The following is a 25,404-nucleotide window of genomic DNA, read 5'->3' on the forward strand; positions in this document are numbered from 1 at the left end:
CCCTACAGGAGACTTAGGCTGTTTTCAACCTCATCTAAGCATGCTCTTAGAAGGATAATCAAAAAGGCAGTGTTATTAGATGAAAAACGCTGAGAGTACTCTATTAAGTAAAATGTGGCACACACACTTGTGTACTCTCTGTAATTGTAGCTTTGGGTAAAGCACTAGGAGTTTCTTGGGTGCAGAAGCAAGTCTTCATACTTAGTTCTGTGTGCTAGCACTTAGTCCAGGAAACACGTGTTAAGTTAAGCTCTGCCAAGCTAAAGAGAAAGTAGCTGTGAGGCTATACCCCACAGCAGAGTGAAACCGTACAGAGAGCTGACGGAGGTCCAGGCTGTGTTGTCAGAGAACTAAGAGTGGCAAAACATTTTTCCTTCTACTTCTAGCTTTTTTTTTTCCAAGTTGTAGAAGGAAGAGACAATGGCCTTGGGTTGGTTGGTTCTGTCAGTCAGGACACTAAATGGTTGAAAGGCTGATAGCTCTGCAACCCCCTTCAGAGGCTATGTTGGTTCCCTCTAACTTTCTAGCGATAGAGGAAGAAGAAGTGGGGAGCACTGGGGGGAGCTGCTTTGCTGAGAGGCTCAATCCTGTCTTGAGTTACTGGGCATCAGCCTGGATTTCCTTGTCGGGAGCCCTAAGTGTCAATCATGTCGGGATGCAGTCGGCTGAATAAAAGGTTGTCTGTGGAAAACAAGATGAAGCTTTCATTAAAATGGCCACAGTGACAGATAATGCATGTTTTAACATTTCTTTACCATTTATTCTCAGAATTATTTTTAAAAGTCAAATGTAAGAAACCAATGACAGAAGGAAAGAGTTGGATAAGAAACACACACAAATCAGAGTCTGGCTACCTCCATATGCCTGTTTCTTCAAGGTGTAGTTAGAATATGTGGTAACATTATCTTGCTTGCTAAGTCATTTTGCCTTGCTGAGGAAATGCACACAAAGCTTTCAATGACATTCAAATTCTTCTTAGTTGTGGACTAACCAACAGGCTAGCACAAAGTTTATTCAGTTCTCTAGAGAGGACATTTTCAACTTAAGCACTGCCGGGGTTTAGAAGTAAGAAGAGAGGCAGGGAAGGAAGTTCTGTGGATGCTGGGATGATAGGCAGCACTCCAAAATAATGGCTCCCCATAGCTCCTCTACGCCACTATGAAGGAAACTGTTCCCACACCAAATTTCCCACATGGTGGGAATCTAGGTGCATTCCCAAGAATCTCTGCTTTTGACCAAAGGCCCAATACTTCCTTTGTTATTCACAGTTCCAACCACAGTACCAAGGTTAATCCAAATCCTTCTAATGTCTAGCTTTGTCTAGTAAAGATACAAACGATGAGCTCACATGACATTATGACCCTCATGGACATTAACTAGAAGTGCCTTTCTCATAGCAAACATTGCTTTATATCTTTGTCAGCTAACTACATACATCCCTGCTCCAATCAGTTTGTTCAGAGGTTTTAACCATCCTGGGGGTTTTCATCAACAAGGTGAGTAATCTGAGAATTTATATAAAAGTCATACAGTTAAGATTTGTCTAAACCCTATCTTATAGCACTTTTCTTACACCAAAAGAAAACTTTGCTATATTTCCCCTCAAATAAACTGTTTCCGTAATGCACAGATAACTTCTCCAGCGTTAGCATGTCTCAGAGAATGAGTCCTAAGAGTCAGATGGTGTAAAAGGAAGATAATGTGTCCAAATTCCTTGTAATTAAGAATTAAAAATATGTTCATCTTCATACATTCCTTTGTATATACACCGTGTGTGTGTGTGTGTGTGTGTGTGTGTATGTGTGTGTGTGTGTACTGTAACAGTTCAGAAGAACTTTGTTTCAGTGAAGAAAACAAATTAGAAAATGCACATAAACTATAAATCTGAAAAGAAAATCACCATGGATAATCCCCACCCAGGCAGACAAAGACAAAGGCATTAGATTTCCTCCTTAGGCAGTTACAGCACAGACACAGGCTGATCCATGAGGACTGGCAGGTTCAGCAATTATATTTTGGAAATTCTACACTCCAAAAACCGGAAAAGAAAATGACCATATCTAACAATACCAGGATTTCTGTGAAACTGCTGTATACTCCTGGATCTTCTTAGGCAAACTGTCTGGTTGAGAATCTCCTGTCAAGTTTACTTTTTATTTCTTGGGCACTTATTTCCTAATTTACGTTACATATTGTAAGTAAGTCTAGTTTTCTATTTCCATTGTTAGAAGTTTAGATTTGAAACAAAAATTTAAAATGTCTAAAAAAAAAAAAAGAGTAGAGGACTATATACAAGACTAGAGCTTTGAAATAATGCATGAGACAAAATATTTAAAGTAGAACCCTGCTTAAAATTGCTTGACCCTGAGGTGGCTTTTCCAAGAACTGTTAACAGCAAAACCCTCCAGGAGGTGTCTCAGAGGTAAACCAGGAGGAGGAGAAGAGACTGGGGTCAGGGTGTTGTTATTCAAATACTGGTCCTCTTATTAACTGGATGTGACATTTTGAATGAGCAAGCCTGCAAAAATACGATTTCATCATTCCAACCCTCAAGTAAGTGACATCCTCAGAGGCTTTTCCCGTCAATGTTCAGATTGGCTCCTCTGGCATACACTAGGCTCCTCTCTTGCATGCCCAGCTCCCAGAATGCAGTGCAACTAATTTCTTTTCATGTCTGCTGCTGCTTTTGCCATTTTAGCAAAACTAAAAAGATGATTGAGGATCACTTCAAATCTTTCTTGGTAATTTAAAGAGAAGTTAACTCAATGATGGCCAAGTAGTAACACTAAATAACGGGGGGGGGGGTCATAGGTCAATAACTGACTTGCTTTTAGCTGTTAGTAGAAATCCAGGGTTTCAATTCAAAGTAAACAGCATATATAAAATATTTTTTCAACGTAAAATGTTTTTTATTTATTCTATCTTATGGGAAATTTGCTTAATAAAAATGTTATGACTGAATGTTTGAGCCATCTTCCCAATTCATGGGTTAAAATCTTACTCAGTCCCAAGGTGAGAGCCAGAGTGTGAAGAGTTGGTGCCTTTGTACAGAAGGCCTTTTGCAAGGTTACTCAGGCGTAAAGGGAGATCTCATGAATGAGTTACTGTGGGTCACAGCAGAGTGGCTGTCCCTGAATGAGATGACCAGCTCTTACCTAACCCTGAATATGCCTGTGTCTTTGATCTTAAACTTTTCAGCTTCCAGGCTTGGGAGAAACGAGCTCCAGTAAGCTGTCCAGTTTAAGAGATTTTGCTATAGCTACAATGGACAAAGGACAGACTATGGTGGTTTGAGAATTCTCTCAAATGTATGAGCTTAAGCTACTACTTAAAATACACCAATCTACAAAGGAATTGAGACTAAATTTGATGAGGTTTTAACCTGGAAAAACCATGAAAACAACTAAAATACTGCAGGAGTGTGACGTCTAATACAGCAGCAGCTGAATACTGAGGGCTCCATCACATTTCAAACTTACTTAATTTACTCATATCTTAAGTTACTGCTAATGGCTATTGAATTAGAATATATTACATTATAGGTCCTCCATATCACTGTAGGAAAATCTACCATACTACACTCCCAAGAAAGCCATTCTGAGTTCCTCAACAGAGGTAACGGTCCAAAAGAGACGGTCTTTTCTGACTCGTAATAATAAAGAAAAATTCAAGGAAGAATTGCTTTAAGTATAAGAGCCCAAGAAAATGGGGTCTATATCCTTTATTAATTTTACATATTTTTAAAATTAGCCTACCTTAAGTGGAACAAAAAATTGTCATTTATAAATTCAAAGGGTATTACATATATGAAAGTCAATTAAGGAAAGACTAAATCTTCATTGAAAATGAATTTCATATTTCTCTAAGTAAGCCTATCAAAAAAACTCATGGCTAGGAGCTATATAATATAAGCTCGGCATAGCCTGCCTTTCCAGCTTCATTTTCCTTGCCCAGGATCTAGGCCTTCAGAGTTCTGGTTAAGAACACTAAAAGCAATTATAAACTGATTCCTATATCCTAAGGAGGAAGAACAGCACTACAGCAAAATTTAACTGCAGTGTAACATATAGGAGACAGACACAGAGGTCAAGCAGTCACGGTTCAGTTAAGTATAGTCAACAAATGACTCACCAGCAAGAACACATACGCGATCAAGCATTTAAGATGCACGTCTTGTTTACCTCAGTGTCTTTGTTTCTCTTGATCTTCTCCAATGAATACTTTGATATTATCCCAATCACCTACACAGAAAAGTAGGATTCTGGTAGATGTTTAACTAGCTAACGTGACCTTACAGGCAAACCTGCCAGTGGAGGGAAAGGGTTGGCTTGATGGCCAAGTATAAAATAAAGTCCCAGGAAGTTTTGCATATCTGCCTGCTCATCTGTAATTCACCAAGGAGTTATCCCATGAACAAACCAGAACCATTCCCATGGATGTGAAGGAAGAGAAGCCACTGACGTAGAAGGAGAGGAGGAGGACAATTGGCAAAGTGATAGCCACAGCAGAAGCAGAGGAGGAGGAGCAGGGTCAAAGTGGAGGACAGAGTAGAGGTGGGGGAAGAGGGACAAAGTCAAAGTGAAGGTCAGACTAGAGGTGGGGGACAGGACTCAAACTTTGCCAAATGAAGAGTCTTCTATTTTGCAAAAAGTATCTGGTGGATGCAGGATACATGTGGAGGCCTGATGTCAACATTCATTGCATTTACTAAGGAGCTTTCCATCTTGCTTCTTGAAACAAATCTCTCATTGGCTCATAGACTAATGGCTGGTCAGTGAGCCCCCAGGGACCTACTGGTCACCACCACCCAAGCGTTGAGATTATCAGTGTGTGCTGCAACACTTAGCTTATACACACATGAGCTGGGGAGTCAAAGCCGGACCCCTCATGCTTTCTTGCAAGCACTTTACCAACTAAGCCAGAGCTTCAGATCCGGCACAATGTTTTTCAAAAGTCTTCAGCAGTGTCCTTTGGATTTTATTGTTTGTATCTGGCTAGAGAAATATATCATCATACAGGAGCATGGATTGCCTTCATTTCTCACGCGTATCTGTGTGTAGTAACTCTGGCTTTGAAGTTTTTGTTGGCTTCTTGCCTGGAGGGTCTGCGCACACACTGAAAGAGTCTGGCCAATAGTGGAGCCATTCTTGCAGCCACTGAAACCAAGTATGGGTCGCCTTCCTGTTCTGCACCAGGTCTCACCCAAGCTTGATTTCATGGGCCACAAGAGCACATCTGGCTGGTCAAACAGAAGCCTGGTTAGAGTCAGGAGGATCAGCACCAGAAAGAAGACGAAAGCAAGAAAACACCCAGCAAACCCCACCCCAAAATGGCATTTTTTTTTCTTATATGTAGGCTTGCAAAACTGGTTCCAACGAAGACAATTCTGGTACAATTCAGATTATCTGTACTGTTTCCAACATAAGTTATAGTGATGGATGACTATTTAATTACTCTAAATTTATTTAGTATGTATTTCTTCACTGCCTGTTTTGTTTTGTTTGTTTGTTTGTTTGTTTTTTCTACCCTCTGGAAAATTCTGCATGGTCTCATCAAATTCAGTCTATACCAATAATTCTGGAGTTCAACATAGACGTTTCTCCGACATCAAATCTTACTTACAAAGCTTGCACTTCCATACAAACTAACAAAGGGAGAAGGGAGGGAAAATACAATCTAAGCTATATTACCAATATGAAAGTCTACTGAGCTCTCGTGCAGAGCTTTGGGGAAAGTATCCTATGCAATTTTAAGAAATCCTGTGCACTTTGTAATGACCTAATTTGGGATGTCAGAATGTGTATCAAGAAACAAAAACTAGCAAATGACAGTAGCCACGCCAACTCAAAACATCTAAATGTGCAACATACAATTATAGTTCATGTCTGGATTCTAAATAAAAATGAATCATAAAATCACAACACACAGACAACAGTAACTGGTCCTACTCCAACCCTGATCATTTAGAGATGGCAGAAGAGACTTAGCTGGCCATCCTTTCAGTCTGCACTTGAAAATATGATATGAGGACTTAGGAAAATCAGAGAATTACTCAGTTCTAACTTGCCCAAGGCCCCTAACTTGCAAAAAGAATTGACAACTGAGAACATTTAATGCTAGACAACAGTGGCCTAGACACCTCCTCGCTCCACTTCCTCCCTCTCCTATTTGACTTTATTTTCATCTGTCTCCTTCCTCGACCAGAATATTTACTACATAGTCCAGGCTAGCCCTGAACTGATGATCCTGCTGCCTCCTCCTTCCAAGCACCGGGACTATGTACATACACTATTATGCTTGTCATCCCACTGGTCACAGGTTCACTGCTCTTTATTCTGGACCCTTGTTTAAACTTGCCGTTTGTGTTTGGTTGTCTAGCTGTGAACTCCAAGGCTCTCTAAATTCTCTGCCAGCTTTCCCCAAATTTTTCTCTTGTGGCTTCCTGAAATAGAAAACTTCATCCTGCCTTGGTCTGTCCCTTCACCTTACCTACCACTACTGCGTCTTAACCTCCCCGCTGACCACTACCTGGAAATACAGGACCTTGGACAGCAATTTGTAGTTTTATAAGGTCAATGGAACAAACTTCTCAAAACACTGTGCTTTAATCTCCAAGTAACTCTATACCAGCATTAACTACCTTGTAGAAAGTGTTGTGTCCGGATGGCATTTTCTGCAAGGGCACAGATCACACAACAGGGGTCTTCTGTGGCCACAACACTATGACAATTTATAGAGTAGAAGAGAGCAGCAGGAGATACAAAAGATAGGAAGGAGTTTTCCGTACAGACCAGTAACCCAAAGTCTATTGCAAGGACAGGGTGAGGGTTATGAAAAGGCTTTCAATGAAGGAAGATTCAGGGCCCTGCTGGAGTTCAGAATAATCACAAAATAAGCAGGAGAACAGTGGCACAGGCAGACCACTGAAGGGGTTTTAGTTGTGGCTTCTGGGGACATTGGAAAACCCCATGGATATGGTGACAGGGATTTTGAAGGTTTGCTTAAATCAGGCTGTGTCAGCAAAGAGGCAAAAGTGCGCTGTGTCATGGTACCTGAGCTGTAACTGGTGAGGGAGGAGAAGGTGTGGCGACGCTTGGATTCCAGCTTATTGGATCAAGGATGCCAAATGCTGTGGTTTCACAGAAAACAAAACAGAAAGCATAAAGAGATTCCAAGAAGGTAAAAAAACACTCGATTTTAAATTGGGTAAAATTTAAATAGTAGACTTGGTTATCCTAATATCCTCACTACTCTAGTAAGCAAAAGCATTGTAGAACAAACCACGTGTGTGTGTGTGTGTGTGTGTGTGTGTGTGTGTGTGTGTGTGTGTGTGCGCGCGCGCGCATGTGAATGCGCATGTGTGTGTGTACACATGCGGACGTCAGAGGAGCATTTGAAGCAGTTCTCTTTTTTCAATGCAAGTCCTGGGGATCAAACTCAGGGTGGAGAGGTCAGCACAAGCACCCTTGCATGCTGAGTCCTCTCACTGGCCAGATTTCAGCACAACTCCTGAAAAGGAACTAAGTAGATACAGTTACTTGTTCAGGCTGTCTCCATTTCTTCTTGCTGTTTGGCTGTTTGTCTTTCTTCCCAGCTTAGATGTGGCTAACCCCCATCTGTGCCTGCACTTTGGTTTAGACACCTAAATTGTTCCCCAAAATTCATACAGACCTTTGGTAGAGCAGGTGGCCACCATACATATATACTGAGTTTTCATATACTCTCTCTGTCCTTATAAGGGTCAACCGGGGAGTTGTGAGCATGTGAAAAGTAACCAGTCACACTATCAATCAAACAGAGCACTCACCTCAAATTATATATATAATAACTGTGAACATTTCACATCAACTTAAACCTCAGGACTCCTAGTAATAATGACATTTTAAGGAGGAAAAAAAGGACTATTAAACTATTGGATGGTTTCACTGAATTTGGCCCATTAGTTGATCACTTCAGATATAGTATTTTGTTACTATCCCACACACAATCAACTTCACCACGACCAAATCAAGTGTTGACCCATAATGCAGCTATTTCTATATATGAAGATTATTTATTTATTATTTGTTTATATATGTGTGCCTATGTATCTTCAGGTATACCACTTGTGTGCAGGAGCCTGTTGAGACCATCAGAGGTCATCCGATCTGGAAATGGAGCTACAGGGAGTTGTGGATCACCACTGGGAATTGTGCCCAGGTGCTCTGAAGGACCAATTGGCCACTTAACTTCTCTCCATCGTCCCGGCACTGTGATACTCTTTAACTAGATGCTTTGCGGCGTCAAAAACGAGGAGTTCCGCTGTTCTACTCCTTTATAAGTAGGTATTATTTTGCACATAGTAAAGCATATGATTGAGAAAGGAGCTTTCCTGCAACATTCAGGGTTACGTCAGCTTCTACATTTGTATCCATGCCGTGTTCCTCCAGAGCCTTGTAAACTACCAGCTCTGGTGGCTAATGGCTCTCTCTTATATTGAGCAGTGCAACCTGAGAAATGTTCGCGTAGGATCAGATGTGCGTTCCCAACTCCTGGGGATGGACTTCATTCAACAATGAGTGTAGGAAGGTATCTCAGCCCCTGAGTCCTTTGACAATCCTCTCTGACTTTCAAACAAGCTACTTTCAATTATAGCTGTAAGTGACTTAATATTATTGGGACGTACAATACAAGGCAGAAATCTAATTATAGCTTTTGTTCTTTTATAGGGAAAATATGAAAATGCATTTGTCATATGAAAATTATTTTGCCATTATTTTATAGGCAGCCTTTTCCCTATCAGAACAACATCACTACTTATATTAGCTCAAAGTCACATGGCACCAACCCTCTTTTGTTCTCTATAGATTTTTTTCCTTAATCAGAAGTCCTGTCAAAAAGATTATAGCATTTTTATCTCCTATCAAAATCAAATAGGAAACTTAATGCTGTCTCCACCCTTTGGCACAGATAACTCAACAGTTTGCATGGGGACCCTTCCTTACATGCAACACTTCTTTACTTCATCTACAATTACTATTTCAACCCACTCCTCTAAATCTCCAACCCTTTAAACAGTGCATCACCCTAAACCCAGGCCACACATCCAACTCTCCCTAGAAAACTCCAAAAATACAGATCCCTGGTAACTATGATACAGTTATAATTGACTATGGAGAAGACTTGAGACTTAATGATTTTGTCAGCACTCTAGGTGCCACCCAGCGCACTCAGGATGAAGACCACAACCATAAAACATCCTTTCTTTATTTTATCATCTATTTTCATGGCCTGTTTTTACCAAACTATAGATTTAATCCTTCTCTTTCACAACCACATAGAACCAGAAATCAAATCAACCTGTTTTTCTATAGCTTCCTATGAAACAATTTCCACAATGTCTTGGTATAGCCTGCCTTCTGAAAGAAGTGCATGTTATGCCTTCTATATGCGAGTTACATACTTGAAATAAAGTGTGAGAAGTAACAAGAGAATCAAATATCCATTATATATAGCTTTAAATATTTAAGCATTTTCCCCAACCCCATTTCTTTTACAGCACTTTCCTTTCAATGCCTGCTGTTCTCTACTTTGGTAATCGTGATTTACAAGTGAATACAAAAGACCGAGAGGCACATCTTTTACGGTCGCAGCTGAAATCAAATTGAGATGCTCATGTGCAGCAGAGACACATAGTACACCAGCTCCCTCATGGGTACCACCACCCTGCAGCCTCATTCTCTGCAGCATAACTTTGCTATGCTTACTGAGGGATGGAGGCCATTTCTCCAGTCAGAAAAAAAAAAGGGATGCTATTGTGATAAGTTTCACAAAGAATATGTGCCAGAAGTAGCAAGATACCTCTTCTCAGGATCTGCCTAAGACCAGAGCCTCTATTTTTGCCCTCTTGGGATGCTTTCAGCATCATTTGGTGGAAGAAACCTAGTCTAACCTATTGAAAAAGTGAGATACATGGTAGAAAAGAATTGGAGAACCACAGAAAACAAACATGTTTAACTTGCCAGTATTTGAATGGCATTATGTTTGACTACCTAGAGCCATGGAAGCAGTCACATGTCTATTTCTCCAGGAAGGAGTCCTGGCAGCATTGGCCACAGGAATGTCCAAAAAACCCATCAACTGAGGAAAGCCTCAGTGTGGGATGGTGGTGCGTATGAATGGCTTCTGTATGAAGCAAACACGTTTTGGTGTGCTTCCTCATACAGCAAGAGGTAACTTAATTAGATGTTTGTGTCATATTCACAAGACCAGCTTATTACTGTGCTGGCCTTGGTCTATTGTATGCAGTTTGTAAGAACCACATTTTTGAAGTGTCAACTATAAAGTGTTTTGCAGTTCAACTTTCCCCCCCATTAACCTTCATAAAGCCTATTTACTTTCCTTACATGAAGAACTGAATAAAGAGAAGTGTCAAAGCCACCTCTAGAAAAAAAAATCAGTAAACACATTAGCATAAATTTTCTCTATAATTATAATGCCATCTTGGCTACTTCATTTTCCTCTTGAGAACATGAAATAGAAAGAAAAATGCTAAGAGGGATTAACACAAAATGGTTCTCTTCCTCATATAGGGGGATACTCCAAGCTGGGCTACCTTTGATAATGTTTACAAATAATTTCCCTAAATAGTCTACCTAAAATCTTCACAGATGCTGTTTTATGACAACAGTGACAGCAGGAACATTGAAGGCAATCTACCAGAATCTTCCTTCAGCATGGACCTTGTTTATGGCTAACAATAAACGTGGTCTGTGGCTTTCACTTTCACACATTTTGGTTTTGTATGATTTCACAGTGGGTAGAATGCAGGTAGCTGTGCTAGTTTCCCTTTTCTGCTGTTGCAAACCACATCAAACACAAACTTAATCTCCTACAGTTTCAGAAGCCAGAGATATGGAAAGCGCTTCAGTAAGCTAGTGTCAAGGATTATAAAAAGTGCACTTGCATCCTCTCTGGGATGTTAATATAGAGTCCCTTCCCTTGCCCTTGGCTTCCGGAGAAGCAAGTGCTCCTTGTATTTTTTTTGTCTGGGAGAACATCCAATGCATGTTTTAAGCCAGAAGTCCTATCTTCCAACTTCATGTCTCTACCACTATGTTTTGTATTCTGTCGTCCTCATCTCTTTCATCATCAATCACTTTTAGGGATACCTGTGATATATCATTGGGTGCAGCTGTATAATTCAGGTTAATTTTTAGTATCGCTTTTGCCCCATCAGATGACAATACTCACAGGATATGGGCATCAGGCTACGGATATGAGGAAACAATGTTTAGTCCACCATACTAATACCTGTTGTTTTTTTTTTATTAAGGTCAAGATTCCTTGGGTAATGTTAATGTCGAACCAGATCAAATGAGGAAAGAAATGAAACACCTTAGCTTAGCTACCATCCATTTCTAGGTTAAATGTTTTTCTTAAATAAAGCAATAATCAAATCATCCCTTAAGCGTAGATATAGTCAAAGTGTTGGGTGAAAACATTGCCAAAGTGGTCACTGAGGTAGAACTACTCATCTCTGTTAGTTTATTCTACTTAAGAATATGAATGTTATCATTTATTTGTCCAGTTCAATAAAGTCTTTATCTGGAACAGTTGATTCTGGAGGTGCTGGGTAAACAGAGCCTTTTGTTTAAATTTGAACACAAATAGCACTGAAGGGCTTCCTCTTTAACGATCATTTTAATGTATTCTTACCTAACACTCTTTCATTTTATTAGCAGCATAAAAACAAACTTGCTCCATAATTCTTCCACTGACAATGTAGCCTACTTGAAGGCATCATAAAGTTATAAGCACAGATTTATAATTCATCCATTATTTAAAAGGAAGAGACCCTTAATACATTTTATCTGCAAAAGAAAGTAATATATTTCAGTTGACAATTACATTACAAGACAAAAATGATTCAAGCATGTAGAAAAAAAGTATTCAGAGCATATAACAGAAATATAATATTTACATGTATAAAATCTCATTGATTCAGAAAATAAGTAATATGCTATTTCTAATCCCTTTTAAAGGGAATATTTCATAAGCTAAATCAGATAAAGAAAAGAAAGCATTAAACACAAATGCCTGGGAGGGTGATAGGGAATCAGATGTGCATTAAAACATCTTATTATAGAACAGATAAGGCAAACTTATGGGCATGATACAAACCAGAATACCTGAAGCCATGTGTGCATATTAACTATTGTTATTTTCTCCCAGGTCAGGATGTTTACTTCTTGGGATACAAACATGAATGGCAAATGATTTTAGAGACTTTAGGAGTTTAGGGAAATAATGTCCACAGATAAATTACTACTAAGCAAAGGTCACAGCTGATGATAAATCAATTATTAGTTATTAACTATAGAATGTCATTCAGCATCCAGCTAGTGGCCTGGGTTCCATATCTAGCAGGCCAGTCCAGACACTACTTGTCTCCGAATGAGAATGGGCAGACCTCAAGGTCAAAGGTCCCAAAGTCCTATTTCTTGCTCAGGGGTGGCTTAGAGCATTCTGAGTGAGGCCCAAGATCTGGGTATTTGGCTAGGTTCCCAGTCTTACTAAGGAAGGTCTTACAGCTTAGCTTTTTTAGAATGTAATTGCTGGTATCAGATCGCAATGGAGACCCAGGAATTCCACAAGCCTGTAATGACACCAAAAGTGTTGCAACACTTTGTTTAGGTGCTGTGCTAAGCAAAGGAAACAGGTGGATGTCTGAAACCAGCTAGCAGGGAGGTCTGGTAAGATGCAGGCCTGAGGGAGTGCTTCACCAAGCTTGCAGGGATGAAGTCAGTTTTGGAGCTGCCATGGTAGCTCTGCTATTGCTGCCTTACCACCAGGCATCCAGCAGCAATTCTTCCCCAGAATAAATGGAGTCTTGGATGGTTATGGGGGAGGAATGGCAAGTACCAGAGAAAGAGGAAAGAGAGAGAGAGAGAGAGAGAGAGAGAGAGAGAGAGAGAGAGAGAGAGAGAGAGATCCTGTCAGCCAGTCAACCTTTATTTATAAACGCTGGGCAGTGGGAAGGGGTTTGAAGGTGAATGTGTCTGATTTTCTAGGGCTAGGGGTGCCAGGACACATAATCTACCTGCAGTGACAGGGTCTCACTTACATGAAGTAGCACAAGGTCCTATCATAAGAAGGAAAATCATCCTATGGGTAGGGGAAAATTATTAAAGCCATTTCCTGGAGGCTATGGTCTCCTTAGCATAGGGTTGGCTACTCCAGGAATCCCCAGATGCTTGCTGAACAGGTTTATTCTGAGGAAAGGGTAAGGCCTGTGATCTTTCCTGAGGGCTATGTGACACTCCTTACAATGTCTGGGATTACCAGATCAGGAGGAGAGAGTACCCCGCTAAGAAAAGGGAGTCCACCATCACAGGCCGAGCACAAATGGCTATCTGGAGATGTTAAACTTTAACCTTATCCAGCAGAGTTTCACAATAGAATACCTTTTACATTTAAAAAACCTATATGTACCAATTTCTTCTTAGTAATGAGAAAGTAATCCTTAATAATCTTTGGTCCATCCCTTCGCCAAATCTCACTAAAATGAAAACAAAGAGCTCACATACATACTAACAGAATCACAGAATAGTCGATGGGATGTTGGGAGGCAGCGAGAGCAGACACATTTTGAAAGGATGAAGTCCATGGAGAAGAGGCCATTGAAGTAGCCAATCAAGAGGTTACTTCTTTTTTTTTTTTTTTTTTTTTTTTTTTTTTTGATTTCTATTTTTTTTTATTAATTTATTCTTGTTACATCTCGATGGTTATCCCTTCCCTTGTATCCTCCCGTTCTTCCCTCCCTCCCATTTTCCCCTTACTCCCCTCCCCTATGACTGTTCCTAAGGGGGATTACCTCCCCCTCTATATGTTCATAGGGTATCAAGTCTCTTCTTGGTAACCTGCTGTCCTTCCTCTGAGTGCCATCAGGTCTCCCCCTCCAGGGGACATGGTCAAAGGTGAGGCACCAGAGTATGTGAGAAAGTAATATCCCACTCTCCACTCTACTGTGGAGAGTGTTCCGTCCATTGGCTAGATCTGGGTAGGGGTTTAAGGTTTACCGCCTGTATTGTCCTTGGCTGGTGCCTTAGTTTGAATAAAAGGTGCTCTGGAGGAGTCTCCATACCTGATCTCAAACTGTACTATAAAGCAATAGTAATTAAAACAGCATGGTACTGGCACAGCAACAGGCTGGTTGATCAGTGGAATCGAATCGAAGACCCAGATATGAATCCACACACATATGGTCATTTGATTTTTGACAAAGAAGCTAAATCCATTCGATGGAAAAGGGATAGCATCTTCAACAAATGGTGCTGGTCTAACTGGATGTCTATGTGTAAAAAAATGCAACTGGACCCATATTTGTCACCTTGTACAAAACTCAAATCCAAGTGGATTAAAGACCTCAACATAAAACCAGAGACACTAAGTCACTTAGAAGAAAAAATGGGAAAGAGCTTGGAACATATTGGCACAGGAGACAACTTCCTGAACAGAACACCAACAGCCCAGACATTAATGTCAACAATTAATAAATGGGACCTCATGAGGCTGAGAAGCTTCTGTAAGGCAGGAGACACTGTAAAGAGAACAAAGCGACAGTCTACAGACTGGGAAAAGATCTTCACCAACCCTAAGTCTGACAAAGGTCTAATATCCAAAATATATAAGGAACTCAAGAAATTAAATACCACCAAACCAAATAACCCAATCGAGAAATGGGGCATGGAACTAAACAGAGAATTCTCAACAGAGGAATATCAAATGGCTGAGAAACACTTAAAGAAATGCTCAACCTCCTTAGTCATCAGGGAAATGCAAATCAAAACAATTCTGAGATTCCATCTTACACCCATCAGAATGGCTAAGATCAAAAATTCAAGCGACACCACATGCTGGCGAGGATGTGGGGAGAGAGGAACACTCCTTCATTGCTGGTGGGAATGCAAACTAGTACAACCACTTTGGAAATCTATCTGGTGCTATCTCAGAAAAATGGGAATAGGGCTTCCTCAAGACCCAGCTATTCCACTCCTTGGAATATATCCAGAAGATGCTCCAGCACACAACAAGAAAATTTGCTCAACCATGTTCATAGCAGCCTTATTCATAATAGCCAGAACATGGAAACAGCCGAAGTGTCCCTCAATAGAAGAATGGATAAAGAAACTGTGGTACATATACACTATGGAATACTATTCAGCTATTAAAAACAAGGACTTCCCGAAATTTGTGGATAAATGGATTGAGCTAGAAGAAGAGGTTACTTCTTGAGGGGAGAGGCAGAGGATGTTTCCATGAGCAAACAGATAAGTTTTAAAACACAATCTTTGCCAGCCTTAAAAATGTATGCTACTGGGGAGCTCTAAATACAGGAAATGGTGGGAAATAGCGATCAGGAGGATTGTTACTCAGTTGCTACAAAGGACTTGACTCACAAGTCTCAAGGGCCACTCAGACAGCTAATTGTTCACTTATCACTCGGAATTTACTTTCGGGAAATATTCAGTGTTGAGCTGAGGAGAAGAGCGAAGAAGCACACTGCAAACAGGCCGAACATGTGCTCCACATGGGAAGGCAGCAGGGATGTTTCTCTTGGAGTAAAGTGGTTCACGAAGAACGTCAGATCGAATTGAGGTTTGGATATCTTCTTCCCCAAACAGATAGACACGCAAGCCATCTCTGTTCTCTACCTGAATATGACCTCCACACCAATCCTGACACACAAACACCACTATCAATTAGCTGTTTTTGTAATTTGTTTTCAAAGTAAAAATGTATAGTCTAGGATGATATTAGAGGGATATTTCTAAAATGAAAGAAACACTGAAGCAAGCAGCAACAAAATATACATACAAAATCCTTAAAGGAAAACCTATGTTTTAAGAGGATAAAATTAAATGGAGTCTGGAGAGATGTCTTCATTAAGAGGACACTAGAATGTCCTCCCCTCTGTCTCATACAGGGGGAGGTAATCCCCCTCAGGAACAGTCATAGGGGAGGGGAATAAGGGGAAAATGGGAGGGAGGGAAGAATGGGAGGATACAAGGGATGGGATAACCATTGAGATGTAACAAGAATAAATTAATAAAGGAGAAAAAAAAAGAGTACACACTGCCCAACCAGAAGACCAGAGTTTTATTCCTAACAACCACACAAGACATTTCACAAGTTCCTCAAATGCCAGCTCTTAGGTTCCAATACCTTCTGTTTTCCCAGGGAATTTCAGGCATGTATACAACACACACACACACACACACACACACACACACACACACACACACACAAATCTACAAAAAAAACCCCACTAAATCAATGACTACATCTTTTTATATGTGTGTTGTCAGATATAAAAATACTGCAGCTATGTACCTATATATTTTAAGCAGAAGGGTATAAACCGAAATATTTACAAGCCAGTTATAGTAAAATAATGGGTTACATCAATAATGCAATAAAAATAAGCTAAAGAAATGAAACGCCATAAAACAGATGGATGGAAAATGGTACATTTGTATGAGATAATCCATCTAGGAGCAACAGCATTGACTAACGAAAGTTCCTGAAAGAGAAAACAGGGTCAGGGTCGGATGGTCCAGTAAATGTAAAGTACAAAAGGCATGCATTCATGATTAAAAGAAGCAGCCAAATGTACACACCAAGCAAGCGAAAAACTTCTCACACCAGGACACAATCTTGAGAAACCACAGGAGACAATCCGCAAAGAAGAACTGTAAAATATAAGAATATTGGGTGGATTTTGCTACCAGTAAATACATTGTAGATATGAATGAAATCTAAGAAAATAAAACTATTGGCTTATATATGATCAATATTTATATAGTTATATAAACATGGAATGCTAATTTAATAAAAAACAAATGACATAAGTTGTAGCAGGATGAAGCAAAAAGAAAACCTCTTCTGGATAATTCCAGGGAGATGATGATCTCAAGCCTAGTAGACTAAGCTATCAGGACTTAGAAGAGAAAAATGGAGTTTGCCTCCTAGAATTCTATAACCACATAATCAAAAAGTTAAGATTTCAAGAAGCTATTGAAAGATGTTATCTCTAAGGAATAACTAGTCATGGGATTGGGAAAGCAGAAGACGCACTATGGCAGAGGCAGAAGCATCTCCTGGCATGATGATGAGCTGGAGCTGTTTGCCCAAATGATGTTCTGCACACATTTAAAAGGAAGTCAAAATCAGGATAACAGTAGTTGATCGGTCCTCAGGAGTGGTCCATAAGAGAAAATGTTCACTCGATTTCTTCATGGGTTTGATTTGTTGAGGTAATTCTCTGAAAGTTTTCATTCAAATTAAACGACAAACATGGGGGAGAGAAAAATGAGTCAATTATTGACTCTACAAAAATAGAAAAGAAATTTAGTCACATAGATAAAACAGTTTATATATGATCAATATTTATATAATCAGATAAATACTCTATAAAAATTTGATTTTTTAAATCCAATATGAGTTGTAGGATAAAGGAAAAAGAAACTGTGAGTAAAAATGAACTGAAATAAATAAGAAGAAGCCAAAGCCTCAATAAAAGGCAGATCATAACTATATAGAAATGTCAGGTATGGGGCTGTGGACATGGCTCCCAGGGCACAGTGCTTTCTGTACAAGCATGAGGAACAGCAACCACACAGAAGCCAGGTGTGGCAAGTCATGCCTGTAAACCAGTGCTGGTGGAAGGGTGGAGGCAGAAGAATCCCAGGAACTCACTGGCCAGATAGTCCTGTAGAAACACTGTGCCCCATGTCCAGTGTGATAGGTCCTAACTTAAAAACAAGGTGATGAGCAATAGACAAATACACCTGATGTAAATTTCCAGCTTCTGCATGTGAACACACAGATGCATACTACTGCAAATCCATGTGGCCACCCATGTATATACTACATTTCATTCTCACTTACACATACAAGCACACATGCCCCCTTGCACACACACTTGTATGCACATAAAAGAAAAACTAAAACTTGAAAGGAAGACATATTTGCAAATACACAGATATGAGTAGAAACACCTATAAACAGTACCTGTTTTTCACTCTGAAGTGATACTCCGTGTACAAGAATTTACCATCAGTTTGAGGAGAAAAGACAAAACTTGACATTAACAAACTTGAGGGTCTAAAGGATACTCCAGATATGTAGCAGTTGTTTTACACGCTGTGATGTAAGAAAGCAAGGGAACAAATAAATATAGCACTCTTTACCTTGTGAACCCAAGGAAAGGCTACAAGGACAAGTGGTTGCTAATAACATGCACTTTATGACAGAATCTGGTTTGTGAGAGAATTTGTCTTGTTTATCAAGTTACTGCTCACACATTAAAGAAATCAAGGAAATCTGTAGGTCAAGAAATAAACCCCCATCATAGCATCTTACCAAACATGAAGGTTGTATTTTATTAGAATCATATTAAGTTAAATAAAGGCAAAGACATTTATTTCAAGGAAAAGAAAAAAAATCTGATAGCTTTCTGATCCCACCATAGTAATTCTGGAGTTTCTAATGTGCAGAGCATTCCAAATTATTCTCAGTAATTACAAAGAATTTCCTTGAAATTAGTCTTTCCCTATGAAGGTGTGTCTATCTCACATATTTGAGGCCTGTTGTTTTATGTGGAACATCAGTTTACACTCCTGCCCCCCTCCCCCGCCCCCAGGGAGGCCCAAATGCACTCATTTACTGAGGCTTTAGGACTCAGCGGCTTGTCCCGTGTTTGTCATGATCAATATGCTGCATTTGGCTTAGCTGACTCATCTTCCCTTTCTGCATCCTGTTCAGCACTTCCTGGATCGATCACAGGAGCTCACAGCCTGGCAACTCCTTGCACAAATTGTTGAAGCAAAACACGAACAGGTCAGAAATGTGAGGAAAACAAACAAACAAGTCTTATATATGTAGGCTTAGATTTCTCAAACCCTACCTTATTTAGGGTTCTGAAACACTTCAACCTCACAATGTAAACAGGGAAAAAGGGTTGTGGACCTGTTTAGATGTAGTTCCTTGGGCCAATTGCACTCTGTGTTGTCAGGGTACCAGCAGACAAGTGCAATAGCCAACACTAAACAGCACATGAATCCTTAGCAGTGGCCTGATTCGGCAGAACCCGCAAGGGTCCACCAGATCAGTGGAAGTGGCCAGAATCAGCCAGAACACCACAAGAAGTTTTCTGGAACACTTCTCGCTGGGAAGCAATGCCAGTAAAGAGCAGCAACCACACAGCACAACAATGCAAAAAGCCCAGTCCCACTGTTGGTGGTTCTTTTTATACTCATGTGTCTGCTCCCAGCAAACCATCAGTGCTCTCACACAAGGCATCTTCTAGAAAAAGATCACATGACACAACTGAGTCGTCAAAGGAACCATAAAATAATAAAGGGGCTAAGTAGCCATAGTACTCCAACATAACTTTACCAAGAATAGAGGGACAGATGCCATCTCCCCTCATAACAAGAGTGAGAGGTCTGTATGATAATGCTGATCTTAGGTTTTGTTATGGTTTTTTTAATTATTTGTGACAGAGTGTGAGTACATGAGTGTGTCTGAGTATGTATACGTGTCTGAGTGTTGTATGTGTGAGTGTGTGAAGGACTATGTGTGTACGTGACTATGCATATATGAGTGCGTGTGTTTATGAGTGTGTGATAGTACATGAGGGTGAGCGTGCATGTGTGAGTGTGTATCTAAGTGTGTGATTTTGTGGGTGACTATACATGTGTTATTGTATATGAGCAAGTGTGTGAATGTGCATGGGTATATGTACGAGTGTGTGTGACTTCGTATCTGTGTGTATGTGAGTGTCAGTATGTGTAGTTTGTGAGAGTATGTGAATATGTATGTGAGTGTGTGTGTGTGTATTTAAGTATGTAAGTATATGTATGTGTGAACATATGTGTAAGAACATTTCTGTAAGCATATATGGGCATGTGTGTGTACAAGCACTTCTATATGTGCGCATGTATGAGTATATGTGAGCAAATTTGTGAACATATATGTGCTTGTGTGAACATGTATGTAAATAGTGTGTGAATGTGTGTTCCAGATTGGGTTGCCATGTATGTGAGTGCATGTAAATATGAGCATATGTCTGTGGGGTGTAAGGAATGTGGTTGAATGTGTGTATATGAGCATGTGTGTATGTATGTGTATGTGTGAGCATGTGTGTATGTATGTGTGAGCATGTGTGTATGTATGTGTATGTGTGAGCATGCGTGTATGTGTATACATCCAAGCACACACGTGCACTGCTATAGTACATGTTAGAAGGTATAAGACAACTTGCTAGAGCTGGTTCTCCCTGTAGTTCATAGATCCTGGCCATTGGATTCAGGTCATCATGCTTGGTGACCAGTGCCTTTACCTGCTAAGCCACGTTGCCAGCCCGAGGCATGTTTCTTTCACCAGTTATACACCATGTTAGTGACCAGAGAGCTATTACATTGGGTAGCTCTGATGGCTCAAGGAAGCAGCTGAACAGTTGCCATACTGTTTGTGCAATGGAGACAGATTTTTCTATCTACATTTAAGCACAAAATAAAGGGCTTTATTCTGACATTTTCATGCATGAATATAATAACCTATGGTCAACACAATCACTCCCTCTTGCTCTTTCTGTCTCCCCCTCCCCTCTGGTGTGGCTCTGTCCACATCCCTCTTAGTATTTCTCTGAGTTCCCTGTGTGCCTGAAGTTTTCATTCAACATGATGATATATTACATCACATTATATATCTTGCGCTAAGGTTAGATATAAGACCTAAATTTCATAACATCACATTTTAAATTAGAAAAAGTATTTGGATTATTTTATGAAATAATATCTTCAGATTGCTTGTGGAATTATTTCCATCAGTGTGGATATGACATTTTCAGCTTCAGTGTTAAGAAATATGATTCAACAACCCATTTTAGAAGGCATTAAGATAAATGAATATGCAAATGTGGGTCTGCTCTCACAGATGATACAGGGAGAGAAATCTACTTCAGATTGTATAGTGCTTATGCTGTGTAACACATAGAGGGAAAAAAAATAAGTCATTAGCCCATTGGCATATGGACCGTGCCACTAAGTGTAAGTGACAAGATTCACAGAACAGAAACAGAAAGCACAGTCTGGCATGCAAAGATGGGCTTAGCACTCACAGAGACCTGCATCTGAGCCCTATTTCTGCCTCGTTTAGTGTGTGAAATTCTGACAGGTCTCGCTAGCGCTCTGTGTCAGCTGGGCTTCTCTAAAGGAATAGAAACAGATAAGATGGAATTTCTGTGATGACCATCTCACTATGGAAAAGCCAAGAATCTGTAAGGTTGTCCAGGCCAGAGGCTGGCTCTGTACAGTCCCCACCTGGGGCAGGAGTCCTGGGGCCTTGCTCAGGGAGCTAACGGCCTTCACTCTACTCTGGAGTCCTGAAGAGATTGACTTTTGTACAGGCCACAGCAACAAGATGGACCAACCTGCTGTGAGAGTGAGGGCAAGGGGGCAAGCCCAAAGTGTCCATCTTCCACGGCCTTGTGTGTGTGGGCTGCCATCAGAAGGGTGTCCCAGATTTAGGGTGGGGTCTTCCTGATTCAAATAACCTGATTAATGGAACCCCTCACAGGAGTGTCAAGCAGCTTGGGTTTTTAGCAGGTTCTAGATATAGAAAATCTCATTAAACAAAGAGCCTTGTAGAGGTGGCTCCGACAGAGGTCAAAAGTAGCTGGTAAAGAGTAAGGGTAAGGAGGACAACTGCTGGGCGATGTAGTGTCCTGAGTCACCGGATGCTTTGCTTTCTAATATCTGAGTATCCTCTGGCACACCACGAGCCAATAACATTCAGGTATGAAAACTACTACTGTTTTAATATAATTAGCAGAGTTTAAGTGCCTCCTCCCTTTTTTCTTTCTCTCTTCAGAGATAAAGCTGCTTCATTTCTGAGGTCATTCTACCCTGATTCCTAACAAGGAGCTTTAAAATTCCAACAAGTGTTCAGAATGGTTATAGAACATCAAAAATCAAATTAGAAAGTATCCTGTCCTCATTGGAACCATCAATTCCATCTGTAGCTGCTTGCACTCCACCCAAGTGTCCAGACTAAACAATCACCAATAACCAGCCCCAGGCAGACAATGTACTCCCCATACAGCCACTAAATAAGATATTTCCCTGCTATAAGAAGCAAAGTCTCACACACACACACACACACACACACACACACACACCCTGTGAGGGGGAGGGGCGGCAGAATCAAGATGGTGACGTCTAAAGGTTGAGTCTTCTTCTGATGGTTACTGAGTGATCCAAAGGAGACACTAGAGTGAAAAATGTCAGTGCTACTCTATGAGCCATGCCTAGCCAACTGTTTGTGGGTCACATGCATCCCAGAGTAGCTATAGATATAGCCCAATGCAGTTATAGATGGGATATCATCCTAGCATCAGAGGGTTGGACACTCCTGCCTGGTCGCAACGATAAGTTTGAAGGTAGCTAGCTAACATTACATTCAGGGCAACAGTACTCGTTGGTTACGAGACATACAGTCAGAGACAGCATTGATTTGCAAATGTGCCAGTAGCCTCTTTCAAACAGATGTGGAACACAGTGCCATTTTAGTTTCTGGGTATATCATATCACAAAACGTGCATGGCTTACATGAGTGACTAAACCAAACTCTATACTATGAATCAAAACCAATAAGGCCAAGCTCTTTAAGTTACTTCCAAAAGGCACTTCACATCGGGTGCTTCCAATCATGTTCCCATTTCAGCTGCTCATTTACGTACAACAAGAAAGGGTCTCAAGACCACTTGGAGTTAAGAAAACAAACCAATAACAACAGATGACATAATTATGAATTCCTGGACATTTAAATCACACATAGAATGGGGTCAGGATTGCTTAAAGAAGAAAATGTGTCAGCTGATTCCTTTTTCAGCTAACACACAGCATCCTTTCCCTTCTCATCTACAATGTTGATACTATCATGGTCTCACATATTATTTTCATTTTTATAGTTCTTCCCTCTGAAGCAATCCCTTTCTGGGAGAAGAAAGATAACCTAATAGATTTTCCTATCTTTAATTTCATAGGCTCTGTGAATTTTTAATGCTAATGCTTTAAAGAATTCCTCTTATTTAAATAAGATATTTGATACAAAAAAGTATTCTAGATAATCTTTCCACTAAATCTTTAACAGTAAAGGTTTTTTTAAAAGTTATTACCATATGCTCTTTAATGCAGAAAGCAAAGACCTGGTATGGGCCTGAAAGTCATAATGAGGCCAATCTCAATCCCATCAATGCTCTGTTCTATTAAAATCAAATCCAATCGCATTTCTCATTTCAACCCAGCATGCCTTGGCTTTGAGGTATGTTCAGAAATGCACTTAAATTAGAAGAGAAACATTAACATTTTATCATATGAATACCACTAATGGCTAGGCAGATTAGCAGCAACACATTCTGGAGACTTCTGAAAATTCATTCAATAATATTCCCACACATGGCACTGCAAAGGTGGGAGTTGTGTTTTCAACTACCAATGCTCAGGAGGAGATAGGTTTTTTTTTTTAAAGGAAGAAAGAAAACTTGCAGCCTCGTCATCAATGTAAATCGTGTAACCGGAAACTGGTTTTACATATTTCCAGAAAACAGTTCTTCATTTACATCATTCACAACTAAGTGAACTCATGGAAGGGGGGTAGGGGTTGGGCATGCAGCATTTTCATTTGAGTAATAGATCATTACAGAAAACTATAGTTGAGCTTAATTTATTTATTCATAGTTTTCTTCAGTTGTTTTATGGGTTGAGTTGGTTTTCTTCTGTAATGTCATCATAGGAATTGCACAAATTTTTCATAATTCCAGCGTCCATGTCTACACTTTGTATAGGTACGCAGTCCACAGGTTGAGAGCATCCAATCATGAGTCCTTCGGTTAAAAGCCTGGGGAGATTTGTCCTATTGCAAATAGTTCCTAGGCTGACCCTATTCCACACAAAAATACTACCTTAATTAAAGCAAGAAGGAGATGAAAGATAATCCTTAATTTATGGCAGGGGTTTATCTATTAATGTGTATTTACTTTGAATTAGTTCAATTTCTTGACTGCCTAAATTATAACTTCCACTGTTCTAGACAGATTATAGAGACCTTGTCTTGTGGGAAAAGTGTGTGTGTGTGTGTGTGTGTGTGTGTGTGTGTGTGTGTGTGTATGTGTGTGTGTGTGTGTGTGTGTGTGTGTTTATACAATGTAAATGGTTATATTTTATTGACTATTGCAGTTGCCTTTGGTTGCCTTCCAGAACTTAAAGGTAAGATCCTATTGCTGAAAACACCACACACACCTCAGATGTCAGACTTGGAGGAATCAAGCTGGAACTGGCCTGGAAGGCACCTTTCTGAGGATTAGATCGATTATCTGAAGAGGTTTTGCAGTCTGTCACGGGAGAAAGGCAATTAGAAGACCCATACAGAACCACAGCGACCAGGATGCAGCAGTGGCACGTATCTGAGGTGTAACCCACAACTAGCTAACCATCTCACTTCACAGTAGGAGATTCACGCTTGGTACTGTAAACCTGGTCAGCCCGCTGTGGGTGGTGACGTCATGGATCCCGGAGGAGAGAATACTACTGCTACTGTCCTAAAGCAGTATAAATTTTCAACTATATGCTAAATACCTATCCTTCTACTACAGACAAATGTAGCTTTCACCCTTCAGTAAAGAAGCTTTTTAAATTTATTTTTTATTTTTTATTGCAGAGAACATCACAGCAATCTATAACTGGTCAAAATACAGAGAACAATCTTTTTGAGTGAGCGTCTCTAGCTGATATACCTATAGCACTGTCCCTACATCTAAGGTTCCGAGAACATTGTGAGAAGGGGATGGAAGCACTGTAACAGCCACACGTCTGCTGTGAGGTAGTGTTTTCCATATATGGCAGGAACGACACCAGTGGAATCTTAACTACTGGGTCTCTTAAATAAGACCTGTACTCTGAAAACAGCAGTTGACATGCCAGTGTAGATGCAGGCATCTCATAAGGCCTCACTCCAACATAAAGAGCTACAGGCAATTAAGGGTTGCTAAGAAAGAAGAGCTTTTTGGAAGGGACAGGGATGTTTAAATTCCAAGCAGTTAGCCCTCAACACATATACATATGAGCAGTACTAAATGAACAGGTCATGAATTTGAGAGAGAGTTAATCGGCAAAGATGATGTTAATCACAGTACTCAGCTATAAAATTCTCCAAAATTAATCATAAAATAAGTATTTAAAAATAAAATTATCAATAATATCTGAAAAAATATATTGAAATCTTTGGCTCCTTGTCATAAAATGTTGTCCTATAGTGTTTTGATACCTATAGCATACTGCCTTAACACATTAGAACTAT

The 25,404-nt window shown here is 40.1% G+C and overlaps 1 protein-coding gene and 1 long non-coding RNA gene across 2 annotated transcripts in view; one reads left to right on the plus strand and one right to left on the minus strand.

The window, feature by feature from the left end:
- LOC311589894 (EGF-like and EMI domain-containing protein 1) overlaps positions 1 to 25,404 on the minus strand; it is a 689,354-nt gene that overhangs the window by 373,203 nt on the left and 290,747 nt on the right. The gene's annotated exons all lie outside the window — the stretch shown is intronic.
- LOC311589898 lies at positions 1,251 to 10,767 on the plus strand. The gene is made up of 3 exons (XR_014776682.1): positions 1,251 to 1,496; positions 8,097 to 8,320; positions 10,650 to 10,767. It is a non-coding gene; the product is annotated as an uncharacterized lncRNA (long non-coding RNA).

Source organism: Acomys minous (genome assembly GCF_964271855.1).
Source record: "Acomys minous genome assembly, chromosome: 19".
NCBI lineage: Eukaryota > Metazoa > Chordata > Mammalia > Rodentia > Muridae > Acomys > Acomys minous.